The sequence below is a fragment of the Tenrec ecaudatus genome, chromosome 12 (assembly GCF_050624435.1).
Source record: "Tenrec ecaudatus isolate mTenEca1 chromosome 12, mTenEca1.hap1, whole genome shotgun sequence".
NCBI classification, from domain to species: domain Eukaryota; kingdom Metazoa; phylum Chordata; class Mammalia; order Afrosoricida; family Tenrecidae; genus Tenrec; species Tenrec ecaudatus.
The window spans coordinates 52601369-52621626 of NC_134541.1; the positions used below are offsets into that span (position 1 = coordinate 52601369).

The 20258-nt window shown below is 39.5% G+C and overlaps 1 pseudogene; it reads right to left on the minus strand.

The window, feature by feature from the left end:
* Positions 1-18678: 18678 nt before the first annotated feature.
* Positions 18679-19917, minus strand: LOC142422479 (B-cell receptor-associated protein 29 pseudogene; annotated as a pseudogene).
* Between the last annotated feature and the right edge of the window lie 341 nt (positions 19918-20258).

Consider the following 20258-nt stretch of genomic DNA (forward strand, 5'->3'; position numbering starts at 1 on the left):
ACCGTCACTCCATATTTTTTTCCCAACTTCTTTTGATGCTTCCTGCAGTGTTCAGAATTTAGCCCACAGAATCTGTCAATATTTCAGCTCAAGGTTTTAATTTTTTCTTTAGTTCTTTCAACCTTAGAAATGCCCATCGTGTTCTCCCTTTTGGCTTTTAAACTTTGGGTCTTTGCACATTTCATTATAATACTTTATTTAGTTTTCTTGTGTTGCCCCTGGAAATTTTCTCTTTAGTTCTTGTACCTCATCATTGCTTCCATTTAAATTAGCTGCTCTGTGAGCAAGAGCGAGTTTCAGAGTCACTTCTGGCATCCACTTTGATCATTTCTTTCTTTCCTATCTTTGTAATGACCTTTTGCTTTCTTCATATCTGATGTTCTCCCACAGCTCATCAATCTGCCATTAGTGTGCAATACATCAATTATTTTCTTCGGATGGTCTTCAAATTTAGGTGGGATAGATTCAAGATCATGTTTTGGCTCTCGTGGACTTTTTTCCCCTTGAATTTCAATCTGAATTTACGTATATGAGTCATTGATAGGATGTTCTTCAGTCAAACCCTAGCCTCATCTGGGTGCTAATGGTGAGCTTCTCCGTCATCTGCCATCACAGTTGTTGTCAGTCTGATTCCTTTGAATTCCAATTTCACATGGATAGTAGCCACTTATTTTACTGAAAAGTATTTTCAATGAAAACACTGCTGATCTTACAAAATTTTATCATGGACTTTCAATTTTGTTTCTATCACCAAAGTGATATTTTCCAACTACTATTCCTTCTTTTTTGTTTCTAGCTTTCACATACCAATGGCCAATAATCATAGAGATAGATAGATAGATAGAAGACAGATGTCATCTATTTATTTAAGGATCCCTAATGGTGTAGTGGTTTATGCATGCTGCTAACCACAAGGTCGTCAATTTAAACTCACCAGCTCCTCTGAGGAAAACAGATAAGGCTTTCTGCTCCCATAAAGATTTATAGCCGCGGAAGCCCTACATAGGGTTGCTAAGAGTCAAAATCCACTCAATCTCAAAAACTCATAGTGACCCTACAGGACAGAGGAAAACTGCTCCTTCGGTTTTCTGCTGAGTAGAGCAGAGAGCTTCGTGTTTCTCCTGCTGAGTGGCTAGTGTGTTTGAACTACCAACCCTATGGTAAAAGTAGGTTTGGGGGGGTTGAGCTGTCTATCTGAACTTTAAAAGATAAATAACTACATGTGATTAATGGCTACCATATATGGTTAGCATAGGACCAGACAATGGGGATTCAGTAATGAACAGAACAGCCAAAAACAATGATCTTTTTGAAGCTTATGGTTTAGTGAGATGTAGTTGAAACACACAGTACACAAGGTCCTTAAGTAAAATGCATAGTAAGTCAGATAGTGAAAGTGCTATAGAAAAATAAATGGATCTGGAAGGGAGTTGGGAAGGTCAAAACTCTAAAAGCAGTCATGTACTTCAATGACGTTGGTGCCCAAAGACTATCCTATGAAGACATACTTCTCAAACTGTATTTTTGTTATCACTACCAAAAGTAAACTTGAGTCAGGTCACATCGTGTTTTAATTCATCTATGAATCAGCTATCTGATTGAATGGTTACTTTCATCCTTCTCATCCAGTGCTCAAAATGCACCACTTCTTCCTTGGTCTAATAATCAGGAATAATATATGTCTTAATGAAACTTCTCCATTAAAAGGTTTTGGAAATAATATGTAAAATTAATGGTTTACAAGAATAGTTTTAGACACTTGAAAACATAGCTAACCTAAAGACCTGCAGTGCACCATGAATACATTTCCTTCCCTGACTAAAGTGAATCCCAAAATTGGTTTTGATTTTTCATTTGAAATTCAAATGTCTAGTATCCTTAAATTGAACAAATGATATTTTAAAATATCTTTATCAGCCTCCACCATCTGCAGATTGCGATTTACATTTTGAAATTGGCTGGTGGCGAGGATCGGGGATGAGCACTGTCACTCTTATTTCCTCCCTCAGGCTATTTAATGAAATACAAAAGGTCAGTCCTTTGTCCTGAAATTAGTTCCCATAAAAATTGTTTTGTGTTTTGAAGCTTGTTATGATGTCTTGAGGCTGAAAGAAATGTGGCCATTAATTATGTCTTTGTTGAATATGGATGTCTATTCAGAGTTCGTTGAACAGTTTCCAATGAAATTAACATAGAATAGCACTTGGGCTAGCTTTGAGTTGGTTATCAAGAATATTTTTCTCTCTTTTTTTCTCTTTCTCTTTATTTTTTTTAATAGCTAGGAGACTGCTCTTTGGAAAGTGCATATTATCTAATATAGTCAGCTTTCCCGTGCTACTTTTTCCAGATGAAGATGAACGTAATTGCGGTTGCCCTTTCAAGTTTGTAGAGCCCTTCAGCATCGCACACAGAAGCATCTAGAGGCTTTTCATTTGTCTTAAGTATGTTTCAGATGTACCAATATTATTTACTTTCAACTCCAACTCAAAAGGTGCACAGTAGCCATTTAAAACAAAACACTAGTCTGAGCTGACGTATATGTAAATTCAAAGGAAGGCTTCCCCCCCTGCATTATCAGATCACTGTGTCAGGAGCTCAGACAACAAATTTTAGGACACATGTTGAAGGAGCTGCTTAGCAATGCACTACAATCAAGCACTACACTCAAGCAGTGAGGAATCTATTCTCAGTCTTCTAAAGATAAATATTACAAATCAGTTCTACCTCTCAGCTTGGTGTTTTAAAAGCAGAGTCTCCTAAATATTTGCATGGATAAAATGTGGTAAAACTCAGTTTTGAAGATGTCAAATTCATGAGTGAAATGCTCCCAGTGGGTTAATCTGTATAGGGACATTTTCCAAAAAAGAAGGAAAATATTCAACTACAGGTTCAATTCCATACAAACCAGTTTGTAGCATGAGGGTCATAAGGACTGATGAGCAGTGCTTCCGTTTGGGGAGGGAAATGATTCTGTACATAAAGCAATTCGTTGGAAATTGCAGTTTATCTTCGGAAGCATAGAAGAAATTATAAAGAGCAGGATGATAACTCTTTTTGTTTTTAATAAAGAAAAAGAAGAAGAAAGGGGGGAAGCCCACATAATACACTAACAAAGCGGAGTAAGTGGTTTCGGAGTAAAATTCTCAAACAACCCACTGAAAGATAATCCCTTCCTATTACAGGAAAGACAAAGGCCTTGTTTAATATCTTTCAGAGGTTTCTGCTCCGATTTTTATTTTATTTTTCCTTTAGCTCATCTTCTGATGACAGGTTCGCAGCACCCCTTGGTGCAGATGCCAGGGAAGAGGCACTAGCTAACCTTGTATCACATTTAAGAGCAATATACATTTTTAAAAATGTTTGAATGGGAGCTCATAATGAGATTTTATAGAAGAAATTCCAAGCCCTCTGATTATCACCATGTCTCCTTGAGCTGTGTCTCTGGGGGGAAAAAAATGTAAAGGAGCTTGCTCTCTGGGATGAATAAATTCTGTAGCTGGCTGTAATTATTATTAAAATTGATTAAAGAAACAGACTAAAAAGAAACCTGCAATCCATGTTAGAGATAGCATAATAAGAGTATATCTAAAAGAAAGCCAAACTCACTGAAAAGGAAAATCAACACCAGGGAGCAAAGAATGTGAGGTATGTGTCTTCAAGAATAGGCCTGCTCTGGGCAGCGGCAGCGCCGCCTCACCCACTCCTCATTTCCCATAGGCAGGCTGCCCGTGTCCGTGAATATGGAGGTCTATTCTCTAATGAATCAACTTTAGAACTGAGTGCTAAGCATAAGCAGAAGAGAAATCAATAGCGAATGGGCTAAAGGAGAAGGTGATGTATTGTTTGGTGGCAGAGGACAGGAGAGTTGAAGAGAATGAGCGGGTCAGTCCTTGCCCCTATGGTTTAATTTTGTCACTTGAGTCAAAATTGGAAACTCACCCTCTAATAAAATTGCTCCTGTGTTTAGTGGGAGCTGTACTTGTAGGCTCCTTGTATTGCAGGAGAATTTTATAAACTTAGCCACTATCATCAAACCATCTCGGGGGTCAACTTTCCACTTGTGCCTCTAGCTCTCATAGAAGTACGTTTATAGTGTCTTCTAATATATAGGATTTATCTTCCCTTCTGAGAAGAGCTTTTAAACTTAATCCCTCACTGAAGTACTAATTTGCTTCTTCATCCTTAAAATAGCATTTGCAATTAGCTTTCATCAGATGCAATAGATTGCTATGGTGTGCCCCTCAAGAAATAGGGGTCTGTATTAATGTTTTGGGTGTGTTATTTTTTTTCCTTTGTACTACCTAGGTTGACACGTGCATGTGAGGAAGATTTTAATTCTGGGGGTTGGCATTCATAATGTGTTTTTCTAAGTTCAAGGAAATTATAGCTGAAAATGGTATTTGGCGACAGTTGCTTTAAATTTATTTCAAATAATATTTAATTAAATCATATTTGACTAAGACAGCACTTACTTAAAAAAAGGAAGCCCTTGACAAATGTTTTAGGAGACCAGAATATATTACTTTGTTATTTTACTTATTTTCTGCCTCTCCCCATGATATTGATTGGAATAATTTGATATGATCTTTATGTATATAAAACTCAAAATACACTTTCATATGCTGTGGAGAAGAAAACTTTTCTAAGAAAATGAACATTATGCCTTTACTTATGTTCTTAGAAAGTGTTTGTCAAAGTAACAAAACAATCCACTGGAAAACGTTTTATCTCTAAAAATAACATGTTTTATTCCTTTTGTTTTAAAAGACGAATGTAACCAGACTGTTGCAGAGGCAACATGCATTAAAATCCTCTTAACTATAGGAACACATATGAATTTTAAAGAAGCTCATATGTACCACTTAACTAAAGCAAATTAAGAAACGATGTACTTTTTCTTAATATTTAATAATCAGGTCCAAAAATGTGTCCAAGAAAAACTGATATATCCTGTGTAATATTTAGCTTCCCTTGTCAATTTGCTGGGCTAGGTGGGGGAGGAGATATGACTATGTCCACGGAAATGCTTCGGATTTGCTCTTCTAAAAAGTAATACATAGATGTGCATCACGCCAGGCCTGCATTTACACGTGAACAGAAAGCAGAGAGCTCCAGTGTTGCGGTGCAGGAAACGAGGAGGACTTATGAAAATATACAGCTGGAAATGCCATTCCAGTGGCTCTCCCCCACCCAAGTTATTACCATGTGAACACTTTTCATTAGCTCACCAACATTGTACTTCTGTTTATCTGCCCATTACCATCTTACCAAAGTCAATCATTCCAGTCCACATCCCTCCCCCCACCCTCTGAAAACCAACATTTGTTCCACATAAACAGGGAAGATGCTCAGTGCTAAGTGTAACCGCATAAATTGAATTTTCCTCCAAATGATTTAGTGAAGAGTAGAACACATTTTTACTTTGTTGTTTAGACTCAAGAAGGCATAAAATCTCCATCATCTATTTATCATGTAGTTATTTTAATGTAAACATGTGTCCATTTAGATGAAGTGTTTTTCATTATTAAGCTAATTCAGACATGTCTCAGATAGACCATGAGACAGGAGCAGAACTCTTGTTGCTGGGGACCCGAAATCTTCCTCCGCTCAGCCGGTTGTCAGATATGTCTTCATTAGGATTTTTTGTCATTCATCGGTGGCAAACACTGTATAAATGGAATGACGATCAGGCCCGCCTTGATAACTTGTCTTATCTCATTAGTTTTCACATCAAAGTTAATCAGCAATGTGAATTGTAATTGCTGGAGGAGACAATGCATAGATCATTGGTCCTCCCTCCGCCCCCTCCTCTGTATGGCATCTTGAAACATTAGCAGGCTGGTAGGAGCAGATAGGCTCGGAAGGAAAATGATGTGGAAGGCATAATAAGCAAGCTGCTCAGAATTAATGAGCTAACCCAATAAGGAAAGAATAGCCAATCAATGTGAATTGGGCAAATATAATTTAGAAATAATTGCTTGATTGGTTGCCTATAGTAGACTGATTTGACCACACACTAGGATTAAGAATTAAGATGTCAAGGCAAAAAAAATTATTTGGCAACTGAGGGCATGTAATTTTTTTTTGTTTCTTTCCCTTTATGATCAAAAGGGATGGGCATCTGATATGTTATTCACTGGAATGAAAACATGAGACACCCTCTTGCTGCCTTTCTCTCACCCTCACAATACAAGCTCGTTCGGAGCACAAGTGCAGCACCCCTAGCCGGGACATGACAAAGGTGTGGAACAAGAGAGGAAGCCTGTGTATTCCCATTTAGGGCAGTTATACCACAAGGGTGAATGAGTTGGTACACGGGGTGTTTGCATTTGTGCTGAGCTGTCTGCATCATTTGGAAGCCTGGCAAAGTAATAATGTGGATAATTGCAATACATACCCATTGTTTTTCCCAGGGCTGAACAACCCTGCGAGCAGACTGCGTGTTTGTTGTGCAACCTTCCCTACAGTTATCGCCAATTAGTAAAGGGCCCTCGCTATATTCTTGTGGCTAAACTATGGGGAAGGTTCAGCCAGAAGGTAAATTTGCTTTGATCTACATTACACCTAATTGAGTCACCAGCAATGTCTCTATCCCAACATCAAGAAATGTGAAAATGTTAGATTATTTCACTGGGGATTAAACCTAATTTTCCCGTGCTCTGCATTAACCTATTAGGCTGGCTAATCTACATTGCTAATGTGGCGGAGGCAGCTGTCACTGCGAGAGAAAAACATGATCATGCAATCCTTGAATGAATGATTCCCAGCCTGATTAGTCTTAGTGAAGTTAGCTGAGCCCTGGTGATAAGGAAGGAAAATTCCCAGGTTGCCAATAGCTTTGAAAATTATCAGACTGTAGGCAAAAAATATACCTCATGATTCACAGGCTTTGGTCCAAATGCCCAGTTGAGTGACATTATTTAACACTGACTCAGGCTAACTCGAATTGTCACTCGCATAAATGTTTGTGTTTATTTTAAAGGACGAATGTAATGGATGCAGATTTAAATGTTAATAGAAGCCAGGCAGACACATAAAACCCCAGGTGTTGTTACCCTGTTGGTCTTTTATTAACATAGATTAAATTGTAATATTTTCTAGATAAATTGGCAAAATCAGAAACATGCACTGCAGCCCAGAACACGTAATAAGGACGACTTGGAGAGACTTCGAGTTTTCTCCAAGACGCATAGGTCATGTCTGAACTTCCACTGTCACTCTTGGTTGTCAGTTTTAGAAAGAAGAATCTTAGCAAAATGTATATACACGAAACGATGAAATCAGTTTCCGCAGCTCATTGTCCAGCACGGCTTTCTCTGCCAGTCCACTTAGTTGTCAGTGTTCAGCTTGTATTTTTCCTCCTCTCTGCAGCTTGCGTGCCTGGAGATGGGCTTTGCTGCCATTTCAAGCTTTTCCTCGCTTCTCTCCACTTGATCCGAGCACCATGACAGCCATCCCTTCCGAGGCAAAAAATGCTCCAGAGAATTTGGTGGCTGCAAACAGAGCAGGAAGTCCACTCAATCCGATTAGCAGTTCCGAACAATAAGCCTGCCCAAACCCATCGTCGACAGAAGCCTTTACTTTGTTTCTATCGGCCTGAGAATCAGTTGTTCGGAAAGCAGAATTTCGCCCCAGAAAAGGAATGCGGAAATAGTCAAATGTGTCAATATTGATCTTTGGGCCATAATTATCTGCAAAGATGACTTTTTGAGTGTGCCGGATTGGCACCCTGTTTATCTGTATGCTCTTGGCTGTCTTTTGTTCAGGTGCTATGGCTGATATTGCAGGGGAGTGATGTCCCAAAAGCCAAGAACACTGGTGGGAGAATAAAGAAATTTAGATAGTCTAAGAACATGGAATGGAGATCCAAGGAGCACCTTTGATGGATTAGAGTAAGGCAAAGTCCAGCAAATCACAAGGCAGAGGTGGCTGGATTTCAAATACTGGGAAAATATAGGACAAAAATATGGTCCTGTTTCGTAGTGGGTCTTCTTCATCCCAGACCACGGGAAACACAACTATCTTTGAAACTCTGGGATACAGCTTCCTTCTTACTTGATTCTTGATGGTTACAAAGTTGTCGTGCTTAACATACCCTTAAGCATGCTTACTGCTAGTCATAATAAAAGCACCCTAAGGCATGTTCACTGCCAGTCATAATAAAAGCAATTTTATATAACAATATTTGAGACACTATGGGCTAGACGTTGGGCTACTGTCTTCAGGGTGGTGGTTCAAACCCACCAGCCACTCCTCAGGGAAAGGATGAGGCCATCTGCTCCTGTGAAGATGTGCACTTTGGAAAACCTTTTATAGGGTCCCTACGAGTCAGAAACAACTTGATGATAGTGGATGAATACCAGAAACATGCAACTCCCAACCCTACACCCACCCCACATTCTATGGGATGACTGTTATCATTGGGCCAACTTTATAGATTAGAAACAGGTCCAAAGCACTTGCAACACAGGGTATCCAGAACAGATAAATCCCTCTGGACCATGAATAAGAGTAGAGATACTAGGAGGGGAAGGGGAAGAGGAGGGGAGAAAGGGGGAACTGATCACAATGATCTACATGTAACCCCTCCGGGGGGGGGGGTGGAACCAACAACAGAAAAGTGGGTGAAGGGAGACAGTGGTCACTGTAAGACATGAAAAAAAAAAATTATCATGAGGGAGGGTGGGAGAGGGAAGGGGGTAATGAGCTTATATCAAGGACTCAAGTGGAAAGAACATATTTTGAGAATGGTGATAGCAACATATGTATAAGTGTGCTCGATACACTGGATGGATGTTTGGATTGTGATCAGTGCTGGGAGGTCCACGTCTGTCACAAGTAGTGCGAGCAAGAATTACATAGCACTCTGACATTTTAATAACAGTTTAATAATCACACAAGGGCAAGAAAGGGTATAGGAATCACACAGCAAGCATAATTAATGAAGTTCAAGTCCAACTTACATGGCCAGCAGAATAGACTTGAGTCACTGTCCCATCATCATGGCAAGGCCTTCATCAGCATGCTCACCACAGATTAGCTGGAGAGAGTAGATATCTCCCTGGTTCCTAGCTCTCTGACTCGACCAACTTTCACTCGGGTTCTTATACACTTGAGTAAACAAGTTCTTCTGACGTCACGTTATCAGAACTCTCCACAAGTTGTTTACAACTTCTCTCCACAAGTTCTTCTTCTCAGGGAGTGGTCCTGGCCTTTCGGTGGGGAAAGTCCTCAGCCATCTTATCTGTGGGCTGCCATTGGTTGTTTACTTCTTCAAAGATGTCCAGGGTACTAGTTCAAAATGGAGTTTCTCTGGTTCAGCGTCTTGCAAGGAAGTTCTGCTCTTACCAAGGCCCAAGCAATGGTCACTGTGGCTATGGAGCCATTGGGGCTGGCTTTCCGATTCCTTGCTTTTCGTTACTTCCAGACCTAGGAGCCCGGGGCTGGAACTAGTGGGCGCATGTTTCAAATGTTGTACCTTAAGAGCTTCATTTGTCTACACACCAACTAGATTCCTCTTTCCTGGAGACTTCCCTTTTCCATGAAGTGTCTGTCTCCCACCTATCCTGAAAAGCTCCTGTTCACAGTCAGGGCACAAACGGTGTGTGTGCCTTCTTCCCTGATCCCAATTACCACGTGCTCTTTATAGCACCGTCTCTTTTCAATGAAGTCAGGTCAGAAATTTCAATTGGGCGTGCTTCTAGAAAGTCTCTCAGACCACAATGACACTCCAGTCCCGCATCACTCCGAAGATTCATGCCTCTGCAATGTATCTCAGCTGTGGACAATAGCTGTGAACATGACTCCTCTACCTTCTTCAGCTGAAAAGCAACAGTCCTCTGCTTCCCTGAGATGAGTTGTGACTTTCATTTATTCAAAGAAAAAGTAATTGTATCTAATCACTGAGCACAGCACATGCTGGACTGGCCCATAGCAACAGAGCCTTCGTCTTTGCCTCCATAATGCCAGCACTGGCCCATAGCAACAGAGCCATCGTCTTTGCCTCCATAATGCCAGCAGATTACCCAGGAATAATAAGACTAATTTCTCTCCAGACTGGATCAGAAAGTATTTCAAGAAGCCTTTGTATGACTTTGGATCACAGAACCACAATACCCACGTGGAGATGTTAACACATTTATACTTATAAATTCCAGATATTCTATTTTAAGAAATTAAAATGCCCTATGTCTTCCATATGAATAGCAGAGCTAAGAAAGATGAAGACAATTTAATTTTTAGAAAATTATCTTAAAAATATATATTGCTACTAGGATTCCAATTCATGTATACATGGGCCGCAGACAAGGTCTTGAAGTAATACAATTGCCTTGGTCTTATTAGCAAGTCATTGCACTAAGCCAATTTCAACTCACAATGACCTACAGGACAGAGTAGAGGTCTGTTCCTTTGTGTGTTTCCAAGCCACATCATTCTCCCTCTGAGAGGCCAGGTGGGTTGAATTATTGACTTTATATTTAGCAATCCAACAAGTAACCCTTTCTGCCAGCAGGGCTCCTTAATCACATTTTCACTGCCATCCCGTCGAGTTAATTCTGATTCACAGTGATCCTAAAGGACAGAGCGAAAAGGCCTTTTCTGGCAAACCTCACCTGTATACCCTTAAACTCAAACTCACCACCATTGAATCAATGCTGACTCATGGTGGTCCTAAAAAAAAAAACCCAAACAAACGTCTAATCAGAATAGTCTTTGATATTCTTGGCCAGTGAAATGCAAGGAAGAAGGGTCATCTCAAAAGACTTGGAGTACTCCAGGGTGGATTTGGGAGTACTCTTGGTTGATTTCCTCAAAGGACAATCATGAGAGCTTACTATGAAGACGTCTCTAAGAATTGAAAACTGCATTGGTGATGAAAGGCGCAGGAAAGTCATGCTAAGGACTTTACCATCACAATAATCACCCACTGAGTCTTTGAGGGCTGCCTTGTGAGGATTTCCTTGGTAAACCTCACGCTGCCTTCCAACCAACTGCCCTCATCTTACCTCTCCGGGTTGGTTGGTTTGTTTCATTCCCAAAACTTGAAGAATAGTTCAAAAGAGCACATTCAAGCCTTACGATGATCCTGAAACTGCTGTTATGAGGTATAAAATGAAGAATAAAGAATTCTTCATGGAAGAATACAAAGATGGAAACATTGCCTTCAGACATCGATAGATGGAGGGTATGTTGAAACACAATGGCTTCACATTTTCTATGTTCTTGTTTGGTGCTGTCGAGTCAATTTTGTCTCATAGCATCCCCATGTACAACAGAACAAAACAATGCCTGGTCCTGACCATCCCCCCAATTGTTTTGTTTTAAATCCTTGTATTGGAAGCTCTTACAGATATTGTAACAATTCATAATTCAATTAGATCTGGCAAAATTGTACCATTGCTTTCACAATCAATTTATAACCTCTTTCTCTCTTCTTGACTCCTTGATATCAGCTCTCCTTTATCCCCTCCTGCCCCTACGCTACCCCCAGGAAGCCTTATTATTATAGTCTACATTATTTTATTATTGTTCTTATTACTATTCCATATCTTACATCAGCCAATGTATCCATTTACCTGCAATTCTGTTGTTCATTCCCCTCGTGTGGGGTTATGCAGTCACCATTGCTAATAGTTCTCCCTTTCCCCCTCCTCCTCTTCCCATACTTTCAGGGCATCATTACTCCTGTTACTATTTCTGAGGGGTTGCCTACCTTGGCTTTCATGCATTGAATGATCTTAATTATACAAATGGACCTATGTGGGTCTAACAAGATTAATGAGGTAAAACTAAGACCATAATAGTAAGGGGAGGAAATATTAAAGAACTAGATGATAATTATGTATTTCATCTGTGCTATTTACCATACCCTTGAGATATCATCCCTTCCATGTGGCCCTTTTCCAAGGACTTTCCAATTATCGTACAGGTGGGATTTGTGTCTCCACTTTTTCCATGCTCCTTCATGTCAACTTTATTGCTTGTTTTGAACTTCTGATACCTACTCCCATCGATGCCCCATTATCACACAGACTGGCATGCTTTTTCCATGTGGACTTTGTTGCTTCCCTGCTAGAAGGCTGCTTGTTTAATTTTAAGTTTTTAAGACCCCAGACACTATATCTTTTAATTCCTGGCCAGCATCAGCTTTCTTCGCTACATTTGCTTATGCACCCATTTTTTCTTCTGTGATTGTGTAGGGAAGGTATCATAGAGTGCCACATTATTAGAATAAACCATTCTTGTACTGAGTTAAGATCTGAGTACAGGCCCAAAGTCCATCTGCTACTTTGTTGTATGTATGTATGTGTGTGTATCTATATCTATATATTTACATATATATGTCTGTATTTATGCCTATATATATAATTTTTAGTTTCTTCTTTCCTCCTTTTCTTTTTTCATTCCTACTGCCCCATCATCATGTTTACCTATTCTTAACCTCCCAGTAATTCCTCTTGGATACGTTTCAATTGATCGCACATGACCAGGAATGCTACACCTTCCTCACTGTCCACTTTTGTACCCATGCTATTCTCCTGCCCATGTCATTATAGGCTCACTGCTCCCCTGTCCTTCCTCCTCCCTTTCCATGTCCCACCAGAACAGTCAGTCCTGTTGCTGTCTCCTTGGGCTTGCTTATCCTGACTGTCTTAAATAGACAGACACCAAAAGAAGAATAGAAAGGCCATACAAATAGGTCCTAGTCCAGCTGTTATGCTGACCCAGAGTTAATGAGCATCTCTCTGTTAAATAGAGAGAAGGGCATGTTATAAACTGTCTGTCCAATCCATTTCTCTCAGGGTTCCATTTCCAAGGACCCGCTTACCCAACAGTACTTATACCCTTTTAGTCCTCAGCATTTGTGACTACAAGTCCCCATTGCGCTCCCTGCAATCAGGAATGGCACAGCCTAGTGCCCCAGGACCGGCTACACCTTTAGACTTTCAATGTGTCCCCTCTGAACAACTCCCAACCATTCCAGATGTGGTGCCGAGCGCTGTCCCCCAGTCAGAAATCTAAAATCTGTATTCCTCAGGATCTTCGTGGCTTTGCTCCCATTGCTGGTCTGCTGCACTCCCCTCTAGGTTTGCCCTCTTATGGGTGGGTCAGACTGAACACTCTCCAGTGCTGTCCTCTGTAGCACTGTCATCTAGGGAGGGGACATCATGTCTCGAGCTGAGGCCAGGTCGGCAGTCCTCTCTGTAATGAGTTGCTGCAAGCAAGAAAGTCATCTGCAAGTGTTGGCGCACTGGGATGAGGTCTGCTCTCTCTCTCCCTTTCCTGTGGAGACATAGGCAATACCCTTCCTTGGGTGGAACAGTGCCCTGGTTCCCCCACTGCTGCCTTTTTTCTTCCCCACCCCTCTGTGGGTCCTAAAGGCCTATGAGAGGGCCCAGGAAAGATGCCTTTCTGCCCAGGTTCTATCTGGATCTTTTAAATTTTCTTTTCTTTCTTTTTTTGATGACATATGTATCAGTGGGTTTGGTGTGGCTCATGTCAGGGTATCTGGTCCTCAGGCCGGGCCCTGTGCATTTTCCCCTATGCTTCTGCTGCTGTTTGAGCTTACACGGTTGTTATTTTTTGCGAGTATTGTTGCAGCCACTGTGTCAACCCCATCTTCTCGAGGGTCTTCCTCTTTCTGCTGTCCCTCTACATTTAAGAAGTAGGATGTCTTTTCCCAGGCACTGGTCTCTCCTGATAACATCCAAAATACTTAAAGGTGAAGTCTTGCCACCTTTCTGTCTAAAGATCACTCTAGCTATGCTTTTTCCAACACAGATTTGCTTGTTTTTTTTGGCAGTCCATGGTACATTCAATATTCTTATCTTCTCTTTATTACACTTGCCTATGGTTTGTCAATTTTGTTTATCCTTTCAAAGAACCGACTTCTTGTCCTGGTGATTCAAGTTGTTGTTTTTCTATTTAATTCTGGTCTAATGTTTAATATTTCTTTTCTTCTGGTTTCTGTAAGCTGTTTTGCTGCCTTTCCCCCTAAATTTTGGAAGTGTTTGGTTAAGGTGTTTATTTTTGCTTCTTCTTTTTTTGATGTGTGCATTTACTGCTATAAATTTTCTTCTGGGCAATACTTTTGCTGAATCATAAAGGTTTGGACTTAGGGGTTTTTATTCTCCTTTGTTCCAAAGAATTTTAAAATTTCAGCTTTATTTCTTCTATTACTTGATAAGTTTTTAACGAATGTTTTATTCTTTTCCCATATATTTTCACCTTTGGTCTAATTTTATAGCAATCTCATCTGAGAAGATGCTTTCTAATATCGCAGCGATTATTATTTTATTAAGACTTGAGTTGTTGCCTAATATATTATCGATTCTGGAGAATGTTCCATGTGGATCTTCTGATGCTTCAAGTGTTGTTGGATAGTGTTTTGCATATGTCTAGGAAGTTGAGTTGGTTAATTGTGTTGTTTATTTTGTGTTTTTTGTGTTTTATCCCAATGATATGTCCTTCCTCAAATGAACTATTGAATTCTCTTTCTATTAATATTATACTACTCATTTCTCTCTTTGACTGTACACGTGTTTGCTTTATATACGTTGAGGGTCTTTCAGTAGATACATAGTTATTTTGGTATGTCACCTTATTCAATTGGCCTTTTAATTGTTATAAGATAACTCTCTTTGTCTCTTAGACTGGATTTTGTCTTAAAGTGATTTTTATGAAGGAAAAAAACGACATTGCAACTCCTGTTCTTGTTTGATCTCCACTAACTTGAAATAGTTCTTCATTCTTTTATTTCTAGTCTCATTTTGTCTTGTGTCTATATGTGCCCTTTGTAAGTAGCGTATTGATAGGTCCTGCTTTCTGATTAATTTTGCTTCTCTTTGTCTCTTGACTGGTGCACTTTAGCCATATACATTCAGTACATTTATTGATAGGTATGAATTTAAAAAATTATTTTATTCGGGGCTCAGACAATTCTTATCACAATGCATACATACATCAATTGTGTAAAGCACGTTTGTACATTCATTGCCCTCATCATTCTCAAAACATTTGCTCTCCACCTAAGCCCCTGGCATCAGCTTCTCATTTTCCCATCCCTCCCTGCTACCCCCTCCCTCATGAACCCTTGATAATTCATAAATTATTATTTTGTCATATTGTGCACTGTCCTACAGCTCCCTTGACCCACTTTTCTATTGTCCATTCACAGAGAGAAGGTTATATGTAGATCCTTGTAATCGGTTCCCCCTTTCCAACCCACTCTCCCTCCACCTTCCCAGTATCACCACTCTCACCACTGGTCCTAAAGGGCTCATATGTCCTGGATTCCCTAGATTCCTATATGTACCAGTGTACATCCTCTGGTCTAGCCAGATTTGTAAGGTAGAATTAGGATCATGATAGTGGGTGGGGAGGAAGCACTTAGGAACTAGAGAAAAGTTATATGTTTCATCGTTGCTTCACAGCACCCTGAGTGCCCCATCTCCTCCCCACGACCATTCCGTAAGGGGATGTACAGTTGCCAACAGATGGGCTTTGGGTCTTCACTCGGCACACCCCGTCATTCACAATGATATGATTTTTTGTTCTGATGATGCCTGATACCTGATCCCCTCAACACCTCGTGATTGCACAGGCGGGTGTGCTTCTTCCAAGTGGGCTTTGTTGTTTCTGAGCTAGATGGCTACTTGTTTACCTTCAAGTCTTTAAGACCCTAAACGCTATATCTTTTGATAGCCGGGCATTATCAGCCTTCTTCACCACATTTGCTTATGCACCCGCTTTGTCGTCAGTGATTGTGTCAGGAAGGTGAGCATCATGGAATGCCAGTTTAATAGAACAAAGTGTTCTTGCATTGAGGGAGTACTTGAGTGGAAGCCCAATGTCCTTCTGCTACCTTAATACTAAACCTATAAAATATATGTACATAGATCTATTTCCACATCCTCATATAAATATATTTACATATGTACATGTCTCTATTTAGACCTCTATAAATGCCCTTTGCCTCCTAGCCCTTTCCTCTATTTCCTTTACTTTCCTCTTGTCTCACTATCATGCTCAGTCTTCATTTGGGTTACAGTAATTCCTCTTGGTTACATTACCCTTGAATACACCCTATCAGGCCTCCTACCCCTCTTCACCACCGATTTGGATCACTCGTTGTTCCCTTGTCCCTGGGTTTGTTACCCCAACTACCTTTTTCCCCACCTCCCCCTCTCCTATGTCCCCCCTGAAACTCTTGGTCCCATTGTTTTCTCCTCCAGATTGTTCATCCAGCCTATCTTATTTAGACAGACCTGTTGAGATAATAACATGCACAAAAACAAGACAGAGCAAACACAAGCAACAAAATAAAACAAAACAAGAACAAGTCAATGACAAAAAAAAACCCCAAACACAACAACAAGAAAGAAAAGCTTGTAGTTAGTTCAAGAACTATTTGTTGGCCTTTAGACGTGTTTTCCAGTCGAGTCTGTTGGGGCGCCAAGCTCTGGCCCCAAAGTCTGTTTTTGGTATTCCCTGGGGTCATCGTTGCTCTGCTCCCCTTGCTGTTCTGTCCCACGCCCTTAGTGTTTTGCTTCAGTGTGATGGGATCAGATCAGGCACAATTACCACCCTGTGTCTCAAGTGTTGTCCCCTGTAGAGCTATGGGTCAGTGAGGGATGTCATGTCTCATAGTGGCTGGCCATATGATCCTCTCTGTGGATTTAATGCTCTGAGCGGGAATATCGTCCTCAAGGGTTGGTGGGCCCAGATGTACTCCACTGTCTCTTTCTCCTCCTTCATTTGCTGCTGAGTGCTCTGATCAGACATGTCCCTCTCCTTGAGTGGCAGCTTCAGTGCTGTCCTCAAATAAATTCTTCTGGGGGAAGGAGCAGGTGTCCACGTAGTTGGAATTGGGGCCGGCTCCTCAGGTATGAAGTTAATAATGTGATTTTGTTGCTTGCTTTTTTGTTTTGCCATTGTTTGCTTTATTCCACATCGTTTTCTGTGTTGGCTTCATTGAATTTCTCATCATTTTCTTCATCTGCTGCTTTAGTTTTTCCTATGTATTTATGATTTTTCTTTTATTTATTTTGATGAGGCTTATTTCTTTTCCTTTAAGTAACCCTGTAATTTATTAATTTCTTCACAAGCTTAAGACAATCTGTTCTATCTTGATATCTACTTGACATTTGCATTTAAAGGTTGGTAACTACACTATTTTCTATTTTTACTTTGTAATTATTTTCACTAAAAAATTTATATATTTGGCTTCCTATTTTTAGTCTTATGATTTTGTTTTACTGTGGATACTTCTATAACTGGGTTGATTTCTATGTGATGTTGTCAAGAACATGAATCACAAGTTGTTTTCTATTGTTGATTTTCTGATGAAAGAAGTTCCCTTAGCATTTCTTGTAGGGTTCAATGTTTTCTTTACAGGGTCTTTGGCTTTACAAATCACAGTGTGAGTGTTGAGTTGGTGTTCAACCCACTTCCCTTTCCCTCTGCAGCCCAGGGTTTCAGGATTACCATCTGTGTCTGTTTTCTCTCATCTTTATTGCAGAGGGCCTGTGTAGTGCAACTGAACAGTTCACCATCCTGCCAGAGGTCTTTCCCTTCGAATTTCTTTGAAAGTTGGTCAACTTTTTACAAATACTTTCAATTTTGTTAATCTAGAAATGTCTTAATTTTGTCATTTTATTTTAGGAACAATTTTGCTGAGTTTTGATTCTTGGTTGGCTTTTTCCCTTCTTTCAGTTTTATCTATGTCATCTCATCACCTTCTTATTCCATGAATAGTTTCTGCTTGGCAATCACACTTAATCTTATTGGTTCCCTTTGTAGGTAACTTTTCTTTTCCCCCCCCAAGCTTCTTGCAGGATCTTTCTTTGTCTCTAGTTTTGTAAATTTTGATAATATGTTTTAGAGATTTTGTTTTGGGTTTTATCCTTTTGTGGTTCGTGCATTCTATTTCTTGACTTTATCTTCTCATCTTTCAGAGTGTTGGGGGAATTTTCTTCCAACTTCTCTGTGCTTTTGAAATCCCATCCTCACCTTAAATATGATGTCGTGTTAAGTGTTTTTGGTAGTGTCCCACAGAATTCTTAGCCTTTCTTTGGATTTTTTTCTGATTGTCCCTCTGACAACTTATTATAGAGAAATTTGCCTGTAAACTCACTAATTTGACCTTCCCTTTATTCATTTCTATTCCTTTGTCTTTTCACTGATTTATCTATTATTTTTTATTTTCCACTTCCTTTTATATTTTGATCTTTTGATACAAGGTGATTTTCATTTCTAAATATTGGAGTAGCCTCAATTATATCAATATGACAATAATTACAATCTTTTAAAGGAGATACGAAATGAGCATTTGAATGGAAAAATAGCTTTAATATTTAGCTTTGAGAAATAGAACCATCACAGAGACGCTGTGTGAATCCAGCAACTGAATATTTGAGGTAATGCGTTTAAAATTAATAATTCTCACAGCCATGGGAATCACTGCTCTTTGGTTGGGGGGCGGGAGGGTGTTCTGATATGCTTTTGAAATCAAGATCCATTCTCTTATAAAAGCAAGCCCAGTTCAGAGCTTCAGTGGTTATAGAAATATGTGTAAACACAATTATTGTATCTGAAAAGTTAGAGCGCTTGCTAATTATACTAATTATGCTACTATCACAAGTACCAAAAACAAAGCAGTCAAACAAGTGCAGAAACTCAGTAACAAAAATATTTTTATCAATATAGCTGTCTTATAAGAGTAAACCATAGTACTGTCAGATTAAAAAAAAAACCAAGTAAGGTCAGGTCATTGTTGTTTGTTCTTTTTGACTCTTTCTTATAAATGCAATGGATAATTCGGACACTTTATCCTTTTACTTAATCTGTGAATACATTTGGTGATACTGAATACTATTGTTAAACATCATCATCTGACTAAGATTACTATTATTATTGAAAAATCATCCAAGTCTCCAAGCCAATTAATGGTTTCATGCAACTTAAAAACCTAATTTTGGAAGTAATTGGTTAATGAATTTTTATTTGTAAACAGCCACTATACACCAGTGTTGCTATCGATATGTAAATATGTTGACATGTTCTTGTTTTTCTTAAGAGCTAGAACATAGACTTTATATCTGAGACATCATCACATACTGTGACAGTGGAATTATAATACAGCCTATGTGTGGCATTAAAGAAATCATTGGCTGATCAGTGCACTTTTCTGAATTGTAATGTAAATTTCATAAAGCCTAACATGATAACAAATTAATTATATTGACCCGGTGTAGTACATCTTCTTTCTTTCATAAAGTTCACAGGATTGTCTTAATGCTTTTTCCTACATGATTCTGAAGTTCTGAATGCTCTTTCAGGAGGCGGTCATATTCCTTGGAGAGTCTCTCTGATTGTACCTTCATGGTCATCACATCATTCTGGGCCTTAGAAAGGGCATTGGTAGTCTTCTTTAATTCCGTTTTCAGTTTTTCTTGGTCTTCTACTAGTTTTTTATTTTCCACTTCCAACATTGGTCGCTCTCCCTTGCCATAGTTTTTCATAACCTGTTTTAGTTTTTCATTCTCTTCCATGAATTTTTTGGCAGCCTTGTTGGTATTATCTGTTTGAATTTTAAGTACTCCTTTGGCTGACAGTTCTTTGGCCAGTTGAGTAATGAGACTAACCAGACGTCTCAACACTCTAGAAACAGAACAATCAACAGGACTATGATAGTAAGAAAACCTTGTTCAAAAAAGTTGCAATTTTACCCCAGACGTGAAATGAAAATATCTTCTGCCATCTCTGAGGAGAGATAAAGGGGAGGCAGAAGATTAAAATGAGTCCTATTTCGGCATAAAGAAAGGACGCAACTGCCACCCACTGGAGTGTCATTTTTGCTTTCTCTCTTCACACCCGGTCCGCGGCCGGCCCGGCTGCCCACGCTGCTGCGCCGCCCACGCGCCGACGTCAGACCTTATCTATTTTTTTAAAATCTCAGTATTAATCTTCTGATCTTCAGTCTTGATGTTTTTGTATGGTTTCTAATTTCTCATCTATTTTATCAGTTTCTTCTTGCAATGTCTCCTGAGTTCTTCTAAATATTTTTCTGCCTTTGTTTGAATTTTGCTTTTGTCTGCAGATTTCTCAATATTTTTCTACCACCAAAGGAAACTAAATGCCATTGTTTTAAATATCTTAATCGGTAGTTCCAATGCCAATTATTCCACAGAAAAGTCTTCCAACTCTCTGTTTGATCACTGAACCTTATTTCTTTGTGTGAACTGAAATTAATTATT